General features: G+C 42.2%; 1 protein-coding gene and 1 pseudogene across 12 annotated transcripts in view; one reads left to right on the top strand and one right to left on the bottom strand.

Annotated features, from left to right (window-relative positions):
- Positions 1–19,873, top strand: part of ARNT2 (aryl hydrocarbon receptor nuclear translocator 2) — a 174,765-nt gene that overhangs the window by 11,070 nt on the left and 143,822 nt on the right. The window lies entirely within an intron of this gene.
- Positions 13,749–14,850, bottom strand: LOC306653284 (ubiquitin carboxyl-terminal hydrolase 12-like; annotated as a pseudogene). The gene has a single exon. The product of its transcript is annotated as a ubiquitin carboxyl-terminal hydrolase 12-like (transcript).

Below are 19,873 nucleotides of genomic sequence, written 5' to 3'. Positions count from 1 at the left end.
CAAACAGCAGGTCTCAATTTCCAGCTTCCTGCTGAGTCTGTAGGGTTCTGCAGATTCTGGGAAGCCTGCATCTCCCTGGTTTACTCCTCCCCCCCAGGTCCCCTATGGCAGCGAATGGCACCACTCTCCATTCATTGGCCCAAGCCAGACATTAATTATTTTAATTGCCTATCCACCTAATTAAACAAATATTAATTGAATGCCAACTGTGTGCTCACAGTGGTGTGCAAACCCAGGCGTGGTTCTGCTTTCACAGAGCTTTACTGTGTGGTTGGAGAGTCAGCCATTTATTAAATAATCACACGCATGAGGATATCATTAAAATAAGTATTATGAGAGAAAGGAGTCTTTGTTTCCTAATGCAACAGGAAACCATTGAAGTGAGTCAGAGTAGGGATGTTTTGTGATCAGAGGAGCATTTTGAAGAGATCTTTCTGGTGCCTGAATGAAGGGCATCCTTAGTGGCAGCAAGCAGACTGGGTAAGAGAAATCTCTTACATGGCCATCTTGATAGTCCAAGGAGGGAATTGCTTGCTCCAGGTTGGCAGATGAGAAGTAGATGGAGCCTTAAGATAGTTAGAAGTAAAGCCCACAGAACCAATAAAACAAGAGATGGAATGTACATAGATGAGGGAGGCAAGGTTCCTGATTTAGTCATTAGCTGCCATTTCCCCTATAAAGAACACTAGATGAAATCTGGAGTGTTTGGGGCTTTTTTCCTGGGGGCTGTGAAGACCATGAGTTTGCTCTTGGACACATTGAGGGAAAGACACTTTCAGTTCAGAGATGGGGACTTGCTGAAAACCTCTGAGTTTCTTCTGCCCCCGGAGTCAGGACTTCCCCCAACTCTCCTGCTTTCTCCTCCTCCTCTGCACCTTGAGCAGGTCTGGCACATATGTGGTGCTTCATAAATATTTGTCGAATGAATGAATGTATTGGTTTTCAAATTCCCTACATCCCAAACCAACAAGAAGAGATGAGTCCACCACAAGGTTTTTTGCTTGGGGGAACTTTTCATGCTAAGATAATTTCAGGCCTATGGAAAAGTTGCAGAAATGGTTCACAGAGTGCCTGCGTGTTTATTACCTAGATTTCCCAGTTGTTATTGCATTGACTATATCAGTTTCCCTCTTTGTTTCAGTACCATTTGAGAATAAGAGGCAGATATGATGCTCTTGCTAACTCTAAATACTTCAATATGTACTTCCTAAGAATAAGGACTTTCTCCCTTAATTTGTAGCCTGAATTAGGAAGTTGGCATTCATCTAATAGTATTATCTAATCCATAGGCTTTATTCCTAGCTCGCTAATTATTACTCCTAGCAAAAGAAAAGAGTTATTTTCTGGTCTTGGATTTAATCCAGGATTTGAAGACACATAAAGTTGTGATGTCTCCTTAATTTTGAATAATTACAGTCCTTTTTTTTTTTTTTTTGCCTTTTGTAACCTTAATGTTTCTGCCAAGTACAATTATTTTGAGGATGTTCTCCATTTGGTTTTATATGATATTGCCTCACAATTAAAATGAGGTTGTACTTTTTTAAAAAAACAAATTTTAATTTTTGAAACAAAAATACCACAAACCTGCTGTTGTATCACAAGTTTTAACAGTTCTGTAAAAGCAAATGTCTTAGTTGGTGACACCAACAGATGATTAGGACAGGTAATTAATGACATAAAATGCCATTCCCTACATGCCTGGCACACCTTATCTTTGGGTCCTCTATGCCATATTTGGGCATGTCACGTGTTCCTGAGGAGTACAGGTCCTGAGGAATATGTTTTTTTAAGATTGCAGGGTTAACACTTTGCTAAACTAAATATCAACTTCATTTGACAGATAAAATTATGAGCTAACTTTACAAAGATTACCATATCTCTATTAAAGTCAACATGGAGTTGAAGTGTTTAATTACCAACTTTCCTGACATAGAAATTGAAAAGCTTTTCAGGTAAGTTGCTTGTGTGGAATGCCTGAAACACACTGCAATTAACAATCGGATCTTCATTCAAATAGTAATTACTCTGAGATTTGTCCCATTCTTGGTTTCTGGTGCATTTCCAGGTTTAGATGTGCATTTGCATTTATTTTAGGAAGTTAATTTACTACTTCCCTTAAGTTTCTATTAAAAACAAGTTCACAGTTTACTTTGCTTTGTCAAAAGAGGAACACCATTTGTTGCCTGACCTAGTGACTTAAAAAACCAAATTTGAGGGGGTATAATTTGTCTACAGAAATTTGCTGAGGGCTGAGGATATAGCTCAGTGGGTAGAGTGCTTGCCTTGCAAGCGTAAGGCCTTGGGTTCAATCCCCAGCACCACGCAAAAAAAAAAAAAAAAAAAAAAAAAGGAAAAGAAACTTGCTGAATTTTGCATTCTGAGAATCTGTCTCATCCTTCTGCCTTCTTTATCTTTCTCCTCATCTTTTCCCCCCTCTCTCCATCTCTTTGTCCTCCCTCTTCTTTTCCTCCTTCTTCTTTCCCCGCCCCTCTCTTTCATCAAAGACTCAAAGGAATAGGATAGGTGGAAATGTTTGGTCTACCATATAAGGCAGTTCATTATGCGAGAAAGGTTTCTGAACACCTGGGCTTCTCAGTGTCACACCCACAGTACTACTGCAAACACTAGCTTCTAGGGTGGCAGACAGGCCTGCCTATTTCCCACCTGAGGTGACTCCTGTATTGGTTGCTGGTTGTGTACCAGGGCCTCTTCTCTGTGCTCAGGGTATAGAGGTGCACAACACACTGTATGGCATGGTGGACCTGCTGACCATTGGCACATGAGCTGGATGGCTCCCCTTTTCTGCTGTTTCTTTACATGTAAAATGACAGTGTGTGGCAGTGGGGCAGATCATAGAGTTCACCTTATTTGGTTGTTGCTATCATTTGGATCTGAAATGTCCCTGAAGACTCATGTGTCAAAGATTTGGTTGCCAACCCATGGCACATTTGGAGGTGGTGGAATTTTTGGAGGTAGAGTCTAGTGGGAGAAAGTTAGGTCATTGGGGCATGCCCTCAGAGGGGACATTAGGACCCCAGCCCCTTCCTGTTTCTCTCTTAGTTCTGTGATTGCCATGAGGTGAGTGGCTTTGCTTCACCACATTCTCCCTGCCTTGTTGTACCCTGCTGCCACAGACTCAAAAACAGTAGAGCCAAGTGACCATGACTTGAAACCTCAGAAACCATGAGCCAAAATAAAACCTTTCCTCTTCAAGTTGATTTTTGGAAGTATTTTATTATAGCTATAGAAAGCAAAGTGGCAGTAAGGCTTAAATGTTTTTTCACAGTATTTGGGATGGAACCTGTCACACAGCAGGTGCTCTGAAAGGGCTGCCTGACTCATTACAGTTGTTCTCTTAGCACCTTCACCCTGGTGTGGAACATGACACTGACTTTGGCATCAAAGAACCAGTTGTATCATTGAAGAGAGGACTCTCTTGTGAAACAGTCCCTGACACACTGGGGCTGTCGACATTCCTCCTTCCAACCTCATTTCAGGGAGAGACTTGGAGCCTTGCCTCTGCTGTCCCTACTTCATTTCTCCCAACCCTGGAAAGTGTATCAGTGGACTCTGAATAGTCCTCAACCCTGCTGGATCAGCCTGCTCCCTGCTCTCAGATTGTGACATCTTTCTCACTATCCTTCCCATTTGCTGAACTGGCCTTTGGCTCTGGCTTCTTGCAAGTGCAGATCATCAAAACTTCATCACCCTCTCCTCTTCTGTCTGACCTCACTGGCAGAGGAGAAGCATCCCCTAAGCTCTTCCTCCTAGCTCCTCCCTCCTAGGATCCTTTGCTGATGGCCCAGGGGCTACTGCACGGTGAGTGAGATGCTGTCCCTGGCCTGCCCACACACCTGGAACTTAACTTCTGTAGCCACTCGGTGCCCTATCTCCTTCCACCTTTCCACCTGGCCCTCCTGCACTCCACCTAGGTCCAAGCCATGCAAGTTTTGTGCAACACTTTGTGGACAGTCTAGAAGTTAGGTCATGTGCCTTTTTTTTTTTTTTTTTCAGGTTTATTCATTCACTCTCATTCATAATCCAACAAATATTTATTGACTCTGCCCTTTGTTAATTTTATTCTTGGTACTGGGAGTAGACTGATTAGGAAGAATAACAGTCTATATGATTTTATGATCTATATTCTCCCAGAGGGCAGTTTCTCCCTGTGACCTCCACACTAAATGTACAGTTGGAAACAAACCTTATTCCAGATTCAGGGCCTGTGAGATCTGTCTACCACCAGAGGGTGCCAGACCATCCAAATAGTTGTGCAGGGATCTCCCACTTGACAGTGCACAGAACCACCAGGAGGTCTTGCTAAACACAGAGTTCCTTCGTCAGATTTGCATTTCTAACTCTTCTCAAGTGTTGCTGCTGCTGCTGCTGCTGCTGCTGCTGCTCCAGGGACCACAGTTCAGTTCCACAGTGGTCGTGGCAGTGCTAGGCCAGGGTGACTACAACCAGCTAACCTGTTTACTTGTTCCAGGGCTTCCATGTTCATGAGCCTGTTATTACAGGGTAAGGGCCTGTCATGGAACCAGGGCAGCTACCTGGTCCTTAGGTGCCATTTCATATGATTCTGCTGGAAAAAACTCAAGCAAACCACAGAGTAACAAGCAAATGTTTAATAGAGTGAGAAGCAGGGGCCATGTGCTGCATAGGAACTGCACGGACCACTCCTAAGAGACATTGGTGTGGTGCTCACAGAGTTGGAGTTTTTAAGGAAATTGCCCCACCCCCACTCCGCTTTGCTTCCATTTTCCTGCCCCATTAACTGGTTTATTACCCTTTGAATTTCCCTCAGCACACTTCCTTTGGGAGGGTCTTGATGCTCTGGTTGCCAGGGTGATTGGGTCAGTGTGACATAGTTTCAGTGATAAGGGAGGGTCCTGGTGACCTGGTTACAAGAGATAATGAGGACATGGTCTGGAAACAGTAGTTTCCCCTGAGGGGTTATAATTAACTATGATTGGGGTATGTCGGAACATACCATACCCCACTTTTCTGATGCTCATCTGCTTCCATTAGGGTTCACCATGATTGTAGGTACTCGTTGCCTGGGGGATTATAATTATGTGCAGCTTGAAAGGGTGAAGCATTCCAGCTTTCATTCCCCAGAGCTTGTCTGTTTATATAAAGTGTCCTGATGTTTCAGTTTTATGACTCCTAGATTTTTCTTGATGCATAGATCTAATGTATGTCCATCACTATCTTTCTCCACCCACCTGTTCATGGCTAACTAACCTACCTAACACCATGATGATCAGACTCAATTGGCCCATTTCACAGATGAAGAAATGGAAGTTTAGATGGTGCAGGAGAGACTTGGAATCCTTCCTTCAATTTTATTCTGGATTTCCCTAAACAGTTTGGGGAGGGAAGGGAAATGGATTAATAAGTGAACTGTACTGAGGAAACATAAACCAAAGGTGTTAGCTAGTCATCCTGCACCATGAAAAGCTGGGAAGAGCCCATTCTCAGTGGACTAGTCTGGCTTTGGCTGAATAGGTGTGGACCTTGAAAGGAATTATAAAGCTAGATATCCAGTTGAGCATTTGGCCAGGTAAAGATACAATAGTGCTAGTGATATACTTAAGACATTGTGTTTCTTCCCTGGGTCCCTTAGTTTGTATCCTTCTGTGTTGGTCTTTTTCTCAGGCAAGTTATACCCTCATGATGGTCCAGTTACCTCTTGGCAGTGGAAAGTCCTGCGGAGGCCCCACATGGAATGGCCAACTGACATCTCTGTCACTAGGGTACACCATGTTGTGCATAGCCAGAGGTAGGCATGTGTCCACCCATAGAGCCCCCAAGGGGGCACATACCCCAGCCACATGGTCCTGGAGTGAGAGAGGGGACATGGCTCAAATGAGGCTCTGTGTGGTCATCAGAAGGGAGAAGGGGACAGGATGGGCTGTTCAATAGGTATCTGACCCTGACTGATAAGATACCTTCATGTGTCATGGGTTGTGGTTGCTTCTTAGGTTTGCACACTACTCCCATGAAGTTTTATTCTGTGACGTTTTATTCCCTTTTTGGTTTGTTTTTTAATGGAGGAGATGACCCCAGAAACATCCAGAGACATCCACTTTGTCAGGAGGACACAGTCACCGAGTCAGGTCTGAGTTGAGGTCCCTCTCCCTTAGTGCACTGCTTCTCCAGTTGGGATGTCCCCTCTCTGAGCACCCTCACAGGCCAGCCAGCCATGGCAGTGGCATTTTCAGTGTCCAGCTTAGTTTTAGTTTGATGTCCTTTTGTCTATAATAATCAGGTAAAATTTTACCTGTGGGTGAAAATCAAAGCAATCATATTCTTAGTTCCTTCTGCCTGGAACATTTCTCTTTCAGTTGTCTGAGTCATAATTTTTCTTTTCCTTTGTTGATGCAACAGTTTTTACTATTTCTTCCAAAACAGCCCCTCCTCTGCTGCTAAAAAAACACACACACACACACACACAAATAACAGAGAATGAATTTCTAACCTGTCACACAAAACCTACTTCCAGAAACCACTGAAACTCAGGGTCTGTGTTTTGAAGGCTATTAAAGTAGAACTGTCTATATCTGACTGCTCCTAAGGCTCTGATGTGAATTCTGTACAGTACCTTGTGTAAAATCAATCCTGTTTTGTAGCCAAGAGGGTTGAAGTTGAAGGATCAAATAAGACATTCAACGAACGAGTTATTTAAATAAAAAATATATCATAAAGATATTTTTGCAGAATAATTTGGGATATTAGGTTGTTGTCAACTATTTGTGCCCAAGGCTTGGCACATAGGTTTGTGTTCTATATATGATTGAAATCTGCTTATGTAGCCTCATTTCTGTTTCAGGGACTCAAACATGCCTTCAGATAGCTACATGGCCATGGAGTTTTTGACTTTTTAAACATGTAACAGACTTACCATTTCTGAAAACACAGTTCTACAAATGGTTATTATTTTATTTGAAAAACTGGGTTTCTTTTTCACTGTCTTCCATAAGGATTGCTATTTCAGTTGAGCAGCATTGGTACAGGATGACCTCTGAGGGTCAAGTTCCATAACTTACTCCCAATTTCAAGTTCCTTACTCTATCCACAATGCTGAATTGAATTAAGCACTTGTCAGAACTGGATTTACAAAAAGAAAAAAAAGAAAGAAAGAAAATACCATTTATTGGGTGCATGGATAAAAGGAAAAACTAGGAAAAGTGATTGGTTGCTCACCTCCTTCAGTAACAGTAGGGAAAGGATTCTTGAGGTCTGTGCAACTGCTCCTCCTACATCCCCAGCCCTTTTTATATTTTATTTTGAGATAGGGTCTTGCTAAATCGCCTAGGCTGACCTTGAACTTGTGATTCTTCTTCCTCAGCCTTGTGAGTCATTGGGATTATAGGTATGTGACACCATGCCCAGCCTGTGCTTCTTCTTAAGGTTATTGGTGGCTCTTCAACCATACCATGGACATGCCAGTACCCATAATTTTCTATTTTGAGCACAGAGAAGTAGAGTTGGGTTTCAGGGTATTGTTTTGTTTTCGTTTTTGTTTTTGTTTTTGTTTTTGCGGTGCTGGGGATCAAATGCAATGCAAGGCAAGCACCCTACCGACTGAGCTATCTCCCCAGCCCCAGGGTATTGTCTTAATAGGATAAATATAATATCAAATGTAACTGCCTGAGAATTCAGAACAAAGCCCATTTCTCAATTTCCCCTTTCTCTGAAGAGAGAGGAGAGGGTTGAGGAAAAGAAGAGTTGGGTTAATTCAAGAGTGTAATCATCTCTTCCATTGGGTAGGTTTTTGTGTTTTGTTTTTGGTACCAGGGATTGAATCCAGGGCCACTTAACAACTGAGCCACATCCTCAGCCATTTTTATTTTTTATGTTGAGACAGGGTCTCACTAAGTTGCTTAGAGCCTTGCTAAGTTGCTGAGACTGGCCTTGAACTTGGAATCCTCCTGCTGAGATCACAGATATGCACCACCATGCCTGGCTAGTTAGGTTGTGTTTAACTGGGGTCCGTGAACAGGAAAAAAAATGTTGTTGTTGACTTGGTTAAATTATTTGTTTAGAGGAACACATTCTACAAATTAGAAACATCCTTCTGCCTAGGTGCTATGCTGTGCACCAGCTATAATAGTCAACTCAGGCTGCATAACAAAATATGTCAAAAGATGACTGGGTAGCTTAAACTGCAGAAGCACAACATGGTTGGGTGGTTTAAACCACAGAGCTTTTCTCACAGTTTGGAGGCTGGGAATTCCAGGATCAAGATGCCAGCCAATTCAGTTCCGGATGAGAAATCCTCTTCTTGGCTTATAGACAGCCATCTTCCTGATGTGGTCCTTACATGACAGAGAGAGGGGGGGAAGCAAGGTCTCTGGTATCTCTTCTTAGAACACTAATCCTGTCAAGGGAACCCCACCCTGATGACCTTATCTAAACCTATTTATCTCCGGAGATCCTATTTCCAAATATCATCATATTGAAAGTTACAACTTCAACATAAGCATTTTGGGGAACACAACTCAGGCTGTAGCACCAGCACAGAATTATTTTAGTGAGATGATATTTTAGTGACCCATGTTTGGGGCAATAAGGTCATAGACTGCTGGGTGTGGTGGCGTACACCTGTAATCACAGCCACTTGGGAGGCTGAGGCAGGAGGATCAAGAGTTCAGAGCCAGCCTCATCAAAAGCAAGGTGCTAAGCAACTCAGTGAGACTCTGTCTCTAAATAAAATACAGAATAGGGTTGGGAATGTGGCTCAGTGGTTGAGTGACTCTGAGTTCAATCCCCAGTACCCACCCACCCCCAAAAAATAAAATGAATAAGATCATAGACTTGGATCAAAAAGGAAAAAAGTCATTAGTTGTTAGCAAGTGTACTGACCCATGAAACTAGTCCCTGCTGTGAGGCTTATGTCCCTTCTCTGCCTCTGTGAAGACACATTTTAAAGTTATTTCTTCATTCAGAGCTCAAATTAATCCTGTATTAAACTGTCCTACCTAGGTTTTTGGTTTTTTTGTTTTAGTAAAACTAAGTAAAACTTATTACTTTTTGGGAGTCAACATATATAAATGATAAAGAAATACAAAATATATTTAGAGCTTATGCCCATCTATTCTTCAGATACATTCTCAAGATAACAAGATGTGATGTGCTGCTTAGTTTTGAACGTGAGTGCCTGGAGTGTTGTCTCTGATATAAGACAGGTGCCCCAAAAACCTTAGAGGAAGGAAAGCAGTGTTGGAAACTCAGACATAAAGAAGTGAGGATGTGCTAAAGGGTCAAGTAGAAACCATATTGCCAAATGGTCTGGGCAGGAAGAAAATTCAGTTCAGTGCTAAAATGTGGGGTTAACTGTGAGACTTCTATGACTACAAGTAGAGTTACTGAAGATGATTCTAAGGAAGATTCAGGTCCTGGAGTCATAGTGGGGACCCTTAGGACACACCATTGCCTGGGCCTTTTGGTGTTCTTTAGGAACATATGACACTCTCATTAACAAAGCAAGTTGTTTTACATTTAGCCCTTATGAAACTCTGCCTCCTACTGTTCTCACTAGCCCTCACTGTCAAAGTCACCCAACCTCTAGGGCTGGGAGTGTGGTTTGCCTAGACTGCATGAGGGCCTATACCATCAATCCCCTTCACTGATCCTTTATCCCTGGTAACACACACATACACACACACACACTCCACCCATGCTCAGCAGCTCCTGTGGATGATGCTGAGGGGCAGCAGTCTGTCCATTGTGTTTGTCCATGGGCTTAGTACTATGCCTTGTTTACCATGTTTGCACAGTAAAAGCTGTGTTTGTTGAATGACTGAGGAAAAGATTTGAAGTGGGGAAGAGTGTCAACATTTAGGTGCTGTCACCAGTCCTGAAAGAGACAGCACTGTGGAACCTTTCATCCTGGCCACTTCTATACACAGGTTTAAAGGGCTCTTAGGAGGTTGTTGAACAGTATTATCAATACTCATATATGCACTGTCATTTGACCTTACTTTAACAAGATCTTGGACATTATCTCATAAGTACAGGTGGTGCATAATTTACAAGTGGAAAGGAATCAGACTGCTGCCTGGTTTCACAAGTGAGCAAGTGAGGAAAATGGATATGGTCCCAGCTCTCCTGGCCTTTGTTCTCCCACCCTTGCCCTGGTACTGGGGATTCAATCCAGGAGTACTTTACCTGGATCATGTTAAACTGTACACAGTAACTGCAGGTTTTGGAGATCAGGGTCAGGTCCTCATTCCCCCTGGTGTTGAAGATTAAACAGCAGAGAAATGCCGAGGCAAGCATAGGAAGCAAGTTTTGCTTAAGAGAGGGACAGAAGTAGTAGACATCTCCAGAGAGAAGGGGACCCAAGCCCGGTGCCTGCAAGAGTTGATGTGTGCCTTGTTCTTTTATAGACACCAGACCCCACCCCTTTCTTTTTCTTCTACATGTCCATGCCTAAGGGTAGGAAGGAGCAGCCCAGGGGGGAATCTTTAGCAACTCCTTGTGCTGGGAAGTGCAATTCCAGAGGTGGTAATTTTTAGCAACCTGTTGTCTTTTCTTTTATAACCAGCCCTCATTTTTTCAACCCCCATCATTCATTATTTTTTTTTTTTACAACTTCCAAAGTGTATATTTGTAATTTGCAAATATATTTTAGGCAAAAAGAAAAAAAATCACTTAAAAACCCACAAGCAAATAAACCAACTTTAATAGATATTATTTTGTATTTATATAGCGCCTTCTTCAAGAACCTTAAATGCTTTACAGACATTATCTCTAATTAATCCCCACAACAACCCTGTGAGGTAGGTATTACTCCCATTTTACAAGACAGGGAGACTGAAGCACAGAGAGGTTAAGTGACTTGCCCAAGGTCACACAGTTAAGTTCACTGAAGAGCCAGAACCCAAGCGCCTTAGCCTCCCAGCTCCCAGCCAAACGCCTCATGAGAGAATCTTTAATGAAAAGTGTCTTTAAAGAAAGTATCAAGGGTAGTATGTTATGAACATGAGGTCTTTCTACTGCCATCAAGGAAAGAAAAAACCCTACGCTGATGGTTAGAGGCCACAAGACCCATATAGTACATTTCCTTCCCTTTTCCTAAAGTCTTCTGGTTCCTGTCTTAAAAGTACTTCTAAAAGCAAAATTTCTAAGACAGAAGCCATGTGACTTGGAAGTGGGACTTAATTTAGAATATTTACTTTTAGTTATAATCTATAGAAACTTTTATTCCAATATACAAAATATGGGACAGCTATCCCAACAACATGTACAGTATATAGCAATTAGCCCCATTTACAGCTTGAACCTGCCCCTCATTTTAATCATAGCCAGCCAATGGACAAACTCACATTGCTTTCTAGGTGGGTCACTTTTCTTTCTTATTATATACCTTTATTCTTTTTCCCCCAATCTAAACCCTAAATGTTCTTCTAAAAGTATACTGAGTTTCTGATAAGCTTCAAAACATTTTTACTTAGATCCAGCTGCACCAAGAGTAAAAAGTAAATTTAGAACCATCACCCCATACTCCCTCCCCCGACAAATCATACTATGAAAAACGGTGTAAATGTGAACAGTGTGTGACTACCATTGAACCCAACAAAAACGCTAGAACTTGCGTTCTATGAAATTTAACTTGGTTTTTCCTGCATGTTTTTAATCCAAAGACATAAAAGCAAGCACGACACAGTATTTCGATGCTGTACCTCTATGCAAATGACTTCATCTATCTTTCTTATACATGTTGTGTCCTAGCTGATGGTAAAACTGACTCTGCTTCACTTTACCCTTTTTCTCTGTACAGAAAACTGTAAAAGTACAGTTTTAAGTCCCAACACAATTTGGTTTAAGCCCTTAAAATACAAGCACTTCCACTGCTCAGACTTTCCTCACATTCTTGGTTGTGATTCTCTGTGCAATGTCAGTAGATCAGGCAGGCTATATATAATTTGTATAAAACATCTCCAGCCAGGGTAAGTCATTAGAAACTGCATCTTAAAAATGAATTTGTCAAAATATTTTTGATATTTAGTATGAATACTAAATACTAAATATCATAATTTTCCTCCAGCACATCTGTCTAAGCAACCCAATTAGCTAAGTGACCCTGTTAAAGATCTGTTTATGGGATGAATAGGTGAAGTCATTTCCTGAGCTAAAAGATACAGATAATAACTGTTAAAATAGCAGCACAAAAAACACTCTCTCGTTATTTTTCCATAGTCAGCAGTTTTAGTAAAATAACTTTAAGAAAATTTAGAGAATTTAAAAAAATTTATGCCTGAAAAGAGTTCAATAAAAAAAAATTGAATGCCTGATTATTTTGAATATAATTTTCAATTGTTTCCTGCAAGTTACATTCAACCACTGTCAGGCAACTTACTGATGCATGGGAAAATGCCAACTGTAATGGTTTACATACATTTTACATTACATTTATTACTTCTTAAAACCTTCAATGAACAAATTTTAATTTCTGAACACTCAGATTTGTAAAGTTGGTGGGGGGCCTTGTTTTGGATTACTGGTCTATTTCTTCAAAATGTAATCTTGAAAAGGATTTTAGCTACTATCCAGGTTTTCTAGAGTTACAAAGAATATATTACTTCTTTCAAGGTAAAAGGAAAGACATTTGAAATAATATAACTGCAATGACATGAATTTTTCCCAAGTGTGGCTCAACTTGGAACATTAAAATATTCAAGAATTCTAAAGACTGGTATATCAACCACTGCACCAGATTACTTTTTTCATTCCAAGAACTACAGGGAATTTTTAAGTTTTATTTTAGTGAAATTAAAGCAGAATAAAATAACTGACTTATAAAACTATGACAAAAGAAAAAATATTTAGCCAGAGATATCAGTTCCTCCTGAAAAAGAATATTTACCTTCTCTAATTGCAATTTTTTTCAAGGTATCTTAGTGATTTCAGATAAAATTTAAAATTCACTTTAAAAATAGAAACAAACTAAAGGACTACTTAAGCTGACACAACTAATAAAAATATGCTAAAATTTATTGACAGAATCATGGGCACTTCATATAATACTTAGACTGTACCAGTTTTAAGTAAAATAAATAAGGAAAAAATTATAATTACAAAGCCAGTCTTTCCCCTTGGGGAAACAAAAAGCCACTTTTGACCAATTGTTCCCTACATATATATATACTGTATATTATTATAAGCTTCTTCAGAGAAGCAAAACATATTTGTCCTTCCTGACACTGGATTCTAGTATCTGTTAGTTTTTTATATCAGGAAGGCAACTGCAAGTGTTGGGCCCAAAAGTATTTCTGGTGTATGCTTCAAAAGACCATGGAATATGCTTCTAAGCATACCAAACACAGGCATGTGTGCAGTGTGTTGAGTATCCTCTCCTTAAATCATCAATACAACCTAGCACAGATTCCAATTCTTTCTACCACACTCCCAAAGAATTCAAATCATTATTGGTGCAATTAATAAAGAGAAAATGCATATCAACAACTGGAAGGCTGTTTTACAAGAGGAGCTGGTATCTCTGATTTCGTTTCATTGTTGTATGGAACTGCACAGACAGCATGATACCTGAGCAAATAAATCAACTATCATGATAAGAAGGGCTTGTTAATCCAGTCTTTGCTTTATTGTGTGCAAAGTGTGCTACTGCCTCCTGAGCTTCCTGCATTTCTCTTTTCTTGAAAAGTCAGTGCTTGATCCTTTCCAAAATAACCAGAAAAGAAATGAGGCAGAAAATATCTCTTCATCACGGTTCCCCCTCAGTCCCGAGACTGACAGAAAAGGATGTAATCTTTGAGATATCTGATGTCAACCCGTAGAATTCTTCAATAGCTTGTGCATCTATTTTTTCTACAATGTCGTCATCAAACAACAACCAAAAGTCATGACTTTTAACTATTGCAATATAATGGCCTCAGTTGGGACCACTTCCACAGTGAACCACAACAGCAAACTAGGTCATACATTCTGTCAGGATTGGTCGCATCACCTAAAGTGTTAAAACAGACGGAGTTCTAAAGGAAAAACTACCCGGTAAGAAAGTTTTGTGTATTGATGAAGTTGATCCATATATTTAAATCTCTTCAGGTGCAGAGCTAGAATCATAGGCAGTTTTTTAACTTTCATCCATTTATGTGCTTCCTGCTTGCTACGACACTCTTCACAGTATATTTGTATTCACTGCACAGAGTTTCTGTGTTGCTAAAGCCCCTTAAACAGTGAGTAATTGATGTATTTTGTTCCACGTCAACTGAAAGGTCTAAAAAATCTTCATCTTTGCTGCTTATAGTTTCACAAGTAAGACATCTGGTTTCATTAGTTAATGTTTCCTGAAAAATCTCATGTACCCACATTGGGTCTGGTGTGCTGTTATTATTTTCACTATCAATATTTCCATTAGGTAAACGACCACTTTGTTTTTCCTGCTTTCTCTCTTCTTGTAAAATATCAGCAATTGTATTTATTAGGTAATTTAAGAATTCATGGGCATCTTGTTGCATGTAGTTGTCAAAAAGTTCATTTTCTTTCTGTAATCTTGTTATGAACTTCTTCGGAGGAATTACTCCAACCTTTTTCTTCCTGAGTGGCTATGTTATGGAAGAGATCTGCTGAGCACGTAAGAAGGTTCGCCTTCTTCCTAGGCTGACTCTTGTATGCTAGAACTTTTTCCCGAAATGGACGACCAAAAATAAAGTGCTTGAAGAACTGAATTGCAGGTAAGCAGGTATTCCCCAAATTGACTAATCCAAAATAGTGCTTATTAATGGAAAACAGTTCTGGACAATCTCTTTCTTTAATGCCGAGGCATTGGCGCCCATGGTACAGATGGAAGCGAATTTGGAGACTCATTAGGACTTCCATCCGCCCCGCGCCATCTTCCCACCCAATCACAGCGGCGGCGGGTGGGGGAGGAGGGCACCCCCCCCCCCCCCCCCCCGCACCGCAACCCTGTGGGCGACCCCCGAGCCGCCACAGACCCAGGCACAGAGCCTTCTGGGCCACTGCTGGGTAGTCGCTGGGGTAGTTCACCGGCGGTTGCACAGGGCACCCCCATCATTCATTATTAACACTGACCACCAGACCTTCACCACCTGCCTCAGTTTGTTGAAGAATGTGACAGTTCCTGTCCCCTCAGGCCAGGTGGGGCTGCAGGCAAATTGCTTTTTGGCAAATAAAGCACATGGGAAGTCAGGACAGTGGACTTATTTTATAGAATTATTCTCTTAACCTCATGTTCCCACCATCCTCATCCTCATTTGTCCCCTTTTGATTTAGTGAAATCTATGTGCACTGAAGTGCCCTCAGCTGATGACTGTGGGCCTGGTCACAAGGGTAGAACTGGACTTTAAAACCTTGTCTTCCAGACCCCTAAGACATGCTATTTTGGGCAGCAGACTTGTCAATTTTAATAGGAGTGAACTGGGCTCTCTTCTGTATGAGAGAGGAGGACCTGAAGAAGACAGAACACTGTGTCTTTAATAAACAATTCCCAACTTTTATTCCCTGACATCTGTCAATATCCACATCTGATCTCTGGATCTAGAAGTATACACAAATAATTTTATGATGTGCAATGAACCAGATCCTCAACATTCTTTGACATCTTATTTCCTGCTAGGGAAGTATATTGAAAAAGATGTGGGATTTATTTGATACAAGTGTACATCACTAGAAGATTCTTTTTAATCTTAGAATACCTCCAGTATTCCTAGATTCATTTAGAATAGAAGGAGTAAAATTAACTTGACAGATGTAGGTACAAAGGAATGGTATAGTGTGATAGGCTTTCTTGCAGTTCCTGTGATAATAAGTATATATTGACCTTCCTCTGTTTCCTGATATCAGCTCCTAAAACCCTTGGCCCCTCTGGAATGGTAAGAGTATCTTTGTATGTGGATGAGATGGCTGTGGGCTGGGACCCTAGGGTAGGAGGGACTGTCACCAGAAAGACCTAGGCAGGACTAGAGGGCTGGAACTTTCAGCCCTGCCCCTGACCTCTTAGCGAGGGCGAGGGGCTGGAGATCCAGTTAATCACTAGTGTCCATGATTAATCAGTTTTGCTTACCTAGTGGAACCTAGGCAAAACCCCTAATGTTTGAGGACTAGGGAGCTCCCTGGTTGGTGATACATGGAGGTTCTGGGAGAGTGGCATAATCCTAACAAGACTCAGAAGCTCTACACCTACCCCACCCCCCCATGCCTTGCCCTATTCATTTCTTTCCACTTGGATGGTCCTCAGTTGCATCTTGTGTGTGTGTGTGGTGTTGTGTGTGGTGTGTGTGTGTGTGGTTGTGTTTATGTGTGCTGGGGATTAAACCCAGGGGCACTTTACTACTGAGCTATATCTACAGCTCTTTTTATTTTTTGAGACAGGGTCTCACAAAGTTGTTTAGGGTCTCACTGAGTTGCTAAAGCTGAACTTGAATTTGTGATCCTCCTGTCTCGGTTTCCCAAGCTGCTAAGATTACAGGCATGTGTCACCACGCCCAGCTCAGTTGCATCTTTTATAATTAACTGGTGATAGGAATGAAGTGTTTTCCTGAGATCTGTGAACTGTCCTAGCAAATTATCAATCCTGAGAAGGGGAGCTATGGAAACCTAAATTTTTATAGCCTGTTGGTCAGAGGTAGAAGAGGGCCAGACTTATAACTGACTGGCATCAGAAGCAGGATAGTCTTGTGAGACCAAGCCCTTTATTGTGTGCTCCGCATTTACTCAGGGCAGTGGTGTTAGAATTGAGTCAAGTCGTGGGAGACCAGTTAGTGTCTGGAGAGTCAAAGAATTGGTTGCTATAAGGAAAAAAAAAAAAAAAAAAAAAACACTCACATACACAACCTGCCCAACTAGGGCACACCAGGCCTTCTTTTTGAGTTGTCAGACATTGTGACTACTCTTTCTACTTTCTCAGCAGAGACCCCACCACTCCCCAGGTATCTCTTCCTTCCCAGTTATTTTCTCCTGTGGCTGTCATGTCCATGGGACATCCTTGTCACCCTGAGCAATACCAGCATGCAGCCTGTGGGTGAATATGCCCATTCTCGAGTTCCCTCAGCCATCATCAGGAGCTTTCTTTCCTCTTCGAAGACTTTCCATGCTTTACCAATCTCCTCTGCAGAATGAGAGCCACTCTCCTGGGGTCATCAGGGCTTCCTAGGTCTACTGATTTGATAGAATAGCTGTACATTGTGCTTTCCTAGGACACCCTCTATGCTAGGTACAGCGGGCATAAGTTTGTGTCTTGGAGACCTATGTGGTCTCACCACTTCCTCGGCCCAACCAGGCTCCCACTCACCTGTTTCCCAGGCATGGCTGTCCAGGTTTTTCTTCTAGACCACAGATTGAATGTAGTCTGATAGGAATTTAACCAGGTGTCATTATATGCTCAAACCAGTCAGATCCCTAACAAAGCTCCTAAGGCAAGGTCCTGCCCATCCTGGAAATTCCGTGGACTTGATCCCTCTTGGGATAGCCCAGGGCCAGAAGAAGCAGTCCCAACATGACTACAGATGTTGACTGTCCAACCTCAGTTTGAGATGTAAATAGCCTCAAAACCCTGGATCCTGGTTTCTTTAAACTATCTTTCTGTCTCTCTTCTCTGTCTCTGAAAGGTTGGGGTCTGCCTGATCCTTCAGGGTTTTCCTCTGTTGGTATTTTTGCTTTAGTGATGCAGGAAAATGATTGGAATTGGGAAAATGTAGGAATGAAGAATCACAATCCCTTATTAAGGCCCAGATCAAATGCAGTGAAGGCAACCTGTCTAGACCAGTGTGGGCACTGGTGTATAAATCCAGCACTGATCTCTTCCATAGTGCACTTATCTGTGATCTAAGTCTACATCTGCTCTAAATTGGACCCTGCTTGGGGCAGCCACCCTATCTTGTAGTGCTGAGTCATTCCCTCTCCCTAACTGTGTCCTAGGATTTTCCCACCAGCCATCAGCCCTTCATCTCATATGCACATCTCTCACCAGATTCCCTGTCATCATGATCCCTTCATGGAGCACTGGCATCAGTCAGGAGTACTTAGTGGAATTTTTCTTAGAAGGACCAGTCACGATGCTGCCACTGACTGTCCCCCATTGTAAAGGCAACACCAAACCATGACCCCCAAACGCCAAAGTTTCTCTGGATGGGCAGCCTTGGGGCTTGTAAGCAACTTGCTTTCTGTCTGCTTTCTATTCTCGCATGTCCTTCCAGAGGTCCCTGCTGGGAACAACAGGACTGTGGCCATGATCTGTGTGGAATATTAATTAGTTGTTCCTGCTTTTGTCCTGGTTATGGCAGCCTGAGTTCACTCTCTCCTACTTCCACAGTTTGGGCCTTTCTCAAGGCCCTCTCCCACTACTGCTTTCCCTCTAAGACCCCCATAGCAGTGGGTCCCATCAAGACCCTGGAGATGGCACAGAGGCCAGCCTGGCTCCCTTCTAACCCGGTCTTATCTCTGAGGCCAGCTGTCCTGGGTTTCCCCCCAGGACACCCATTCCAGTAACTGTCCGGAGTAGGGAAGTACGGGACTGGGGGAGGAAATGGAAGCAGTATGTTTAATAGCCCTCACAAACCCATCCAGAGCCCTCTTTTTTGTTGTTCTCCCCATCCCCCGCACTTGAGGGCTTTTGCTTCAGGCCTCATGGGCTAGAGACTTCCCCTTTTTTGCAAGGCCCACTCTTTGTATCTATCTGGCTGTTTTTTCAACCTCCCTAACAGATGACCCACTCATCTAGCTCCTTCTCCTGGTCTCTGTGGGCTTTTATTTGCCTCCACTTCTTTCCACATAATGGTCCTTAGTGGGTACTGATCTACCATGTTCTCCATTTGGGTGCTGAGTTGGGCTTTGCATCTCTGATACTTCCTCAAAAATCACCATGACAAACACCTCTCTGACATCTCCTGGTGAGGAACACCCAGTAGGGAGATCCAGCAGTGGAAGCAGCTCTCTGAAGTCACTGGGCACTCTGGGGCTGCTGTCCAGGTCCTTACCTCCTTTGTCTCTGGGACAGCTTAGGTGTGTCCACCTTTATCCCCTCCTTAAATGGCCCTATGGAACTGACTACAGTTGTGGAGGATTTTTACTCCACAGAGCTTTCTCTTGAAAGCTCAAACATCAAAGATTCAGAGTCTTCTCAATAGATAAAAAGACAGTGTTTGTGTATTAGGGCTCTCTAAACCAACAGGGTATGGACTTGTATGATGTAAAAGGGGATTTATTAGATTGGCTCACAATGATCAGAAGCTGGATAGTCCCACAATGGTGACAAGATTGAGGGCCAAGAGAACTAGTAGCTGCTCAGTTCAAGAAGCTAGAGTCTCCGGACAAGAGGGACCATAGATGCAGCCCCGGTTCTGAGGCTGAAGGCCTGGAAACTGCCAGATGAATCCACAGTTGAGGAGTGAAAAAGTCTGAAGCGCTGTGGTGGTGGCAGCAGCAATAAACACACCGCTTACAATAGCTTTCTACCTCTGCCCTTTGTTCCGCTCCAGGCCCTCAGCCTATTGGACAGTACCATCCCATTCAGGGCAGAATCTCCCTTCTCAATGCACTGTCCCACAAGCCTATCATCTCTGGAAACACCCTCATAGACACCCATAGATACTCTGTAGCCTGATACTTAGATCACTGATTGGCAAATTATGCCAGTTGGGGTGCATCTGCCCTGCCTCCTGTTTTTATACAGTGCAAGTAGAGAATAATTTTACATTTTTAGTGTATATAGAGAAACACTAAAGAATATTTTATGACAAGTGAAACTTGCATGAAATTCAAATCCCAGTGTTTGTAAATTGAAACACAGCCTCACTCACTCATTTATGTACTGTCTGACTGCTTTTGCAGCATAGCTGCAGTGAAGTAGTTACCACAGGATCTTATGAGCAGAGAGGGAACTTTT

Source organism: Sciurus vulgaris (assembly GCF_902686455.1).
Source record: "Sciurus vulgaris genome assembly, chromosome: 2".
Taxonomy (NCBI): domain Eukaryota; kingdom Metazoa; phylum Chordata; class Mammalia; order Rodentia; family Sciuridae; genus Sciurus; species Sciurus vulgaris.
This window is presented reverse-complemented; position numbering and strand designations above follow the sequence as displayed.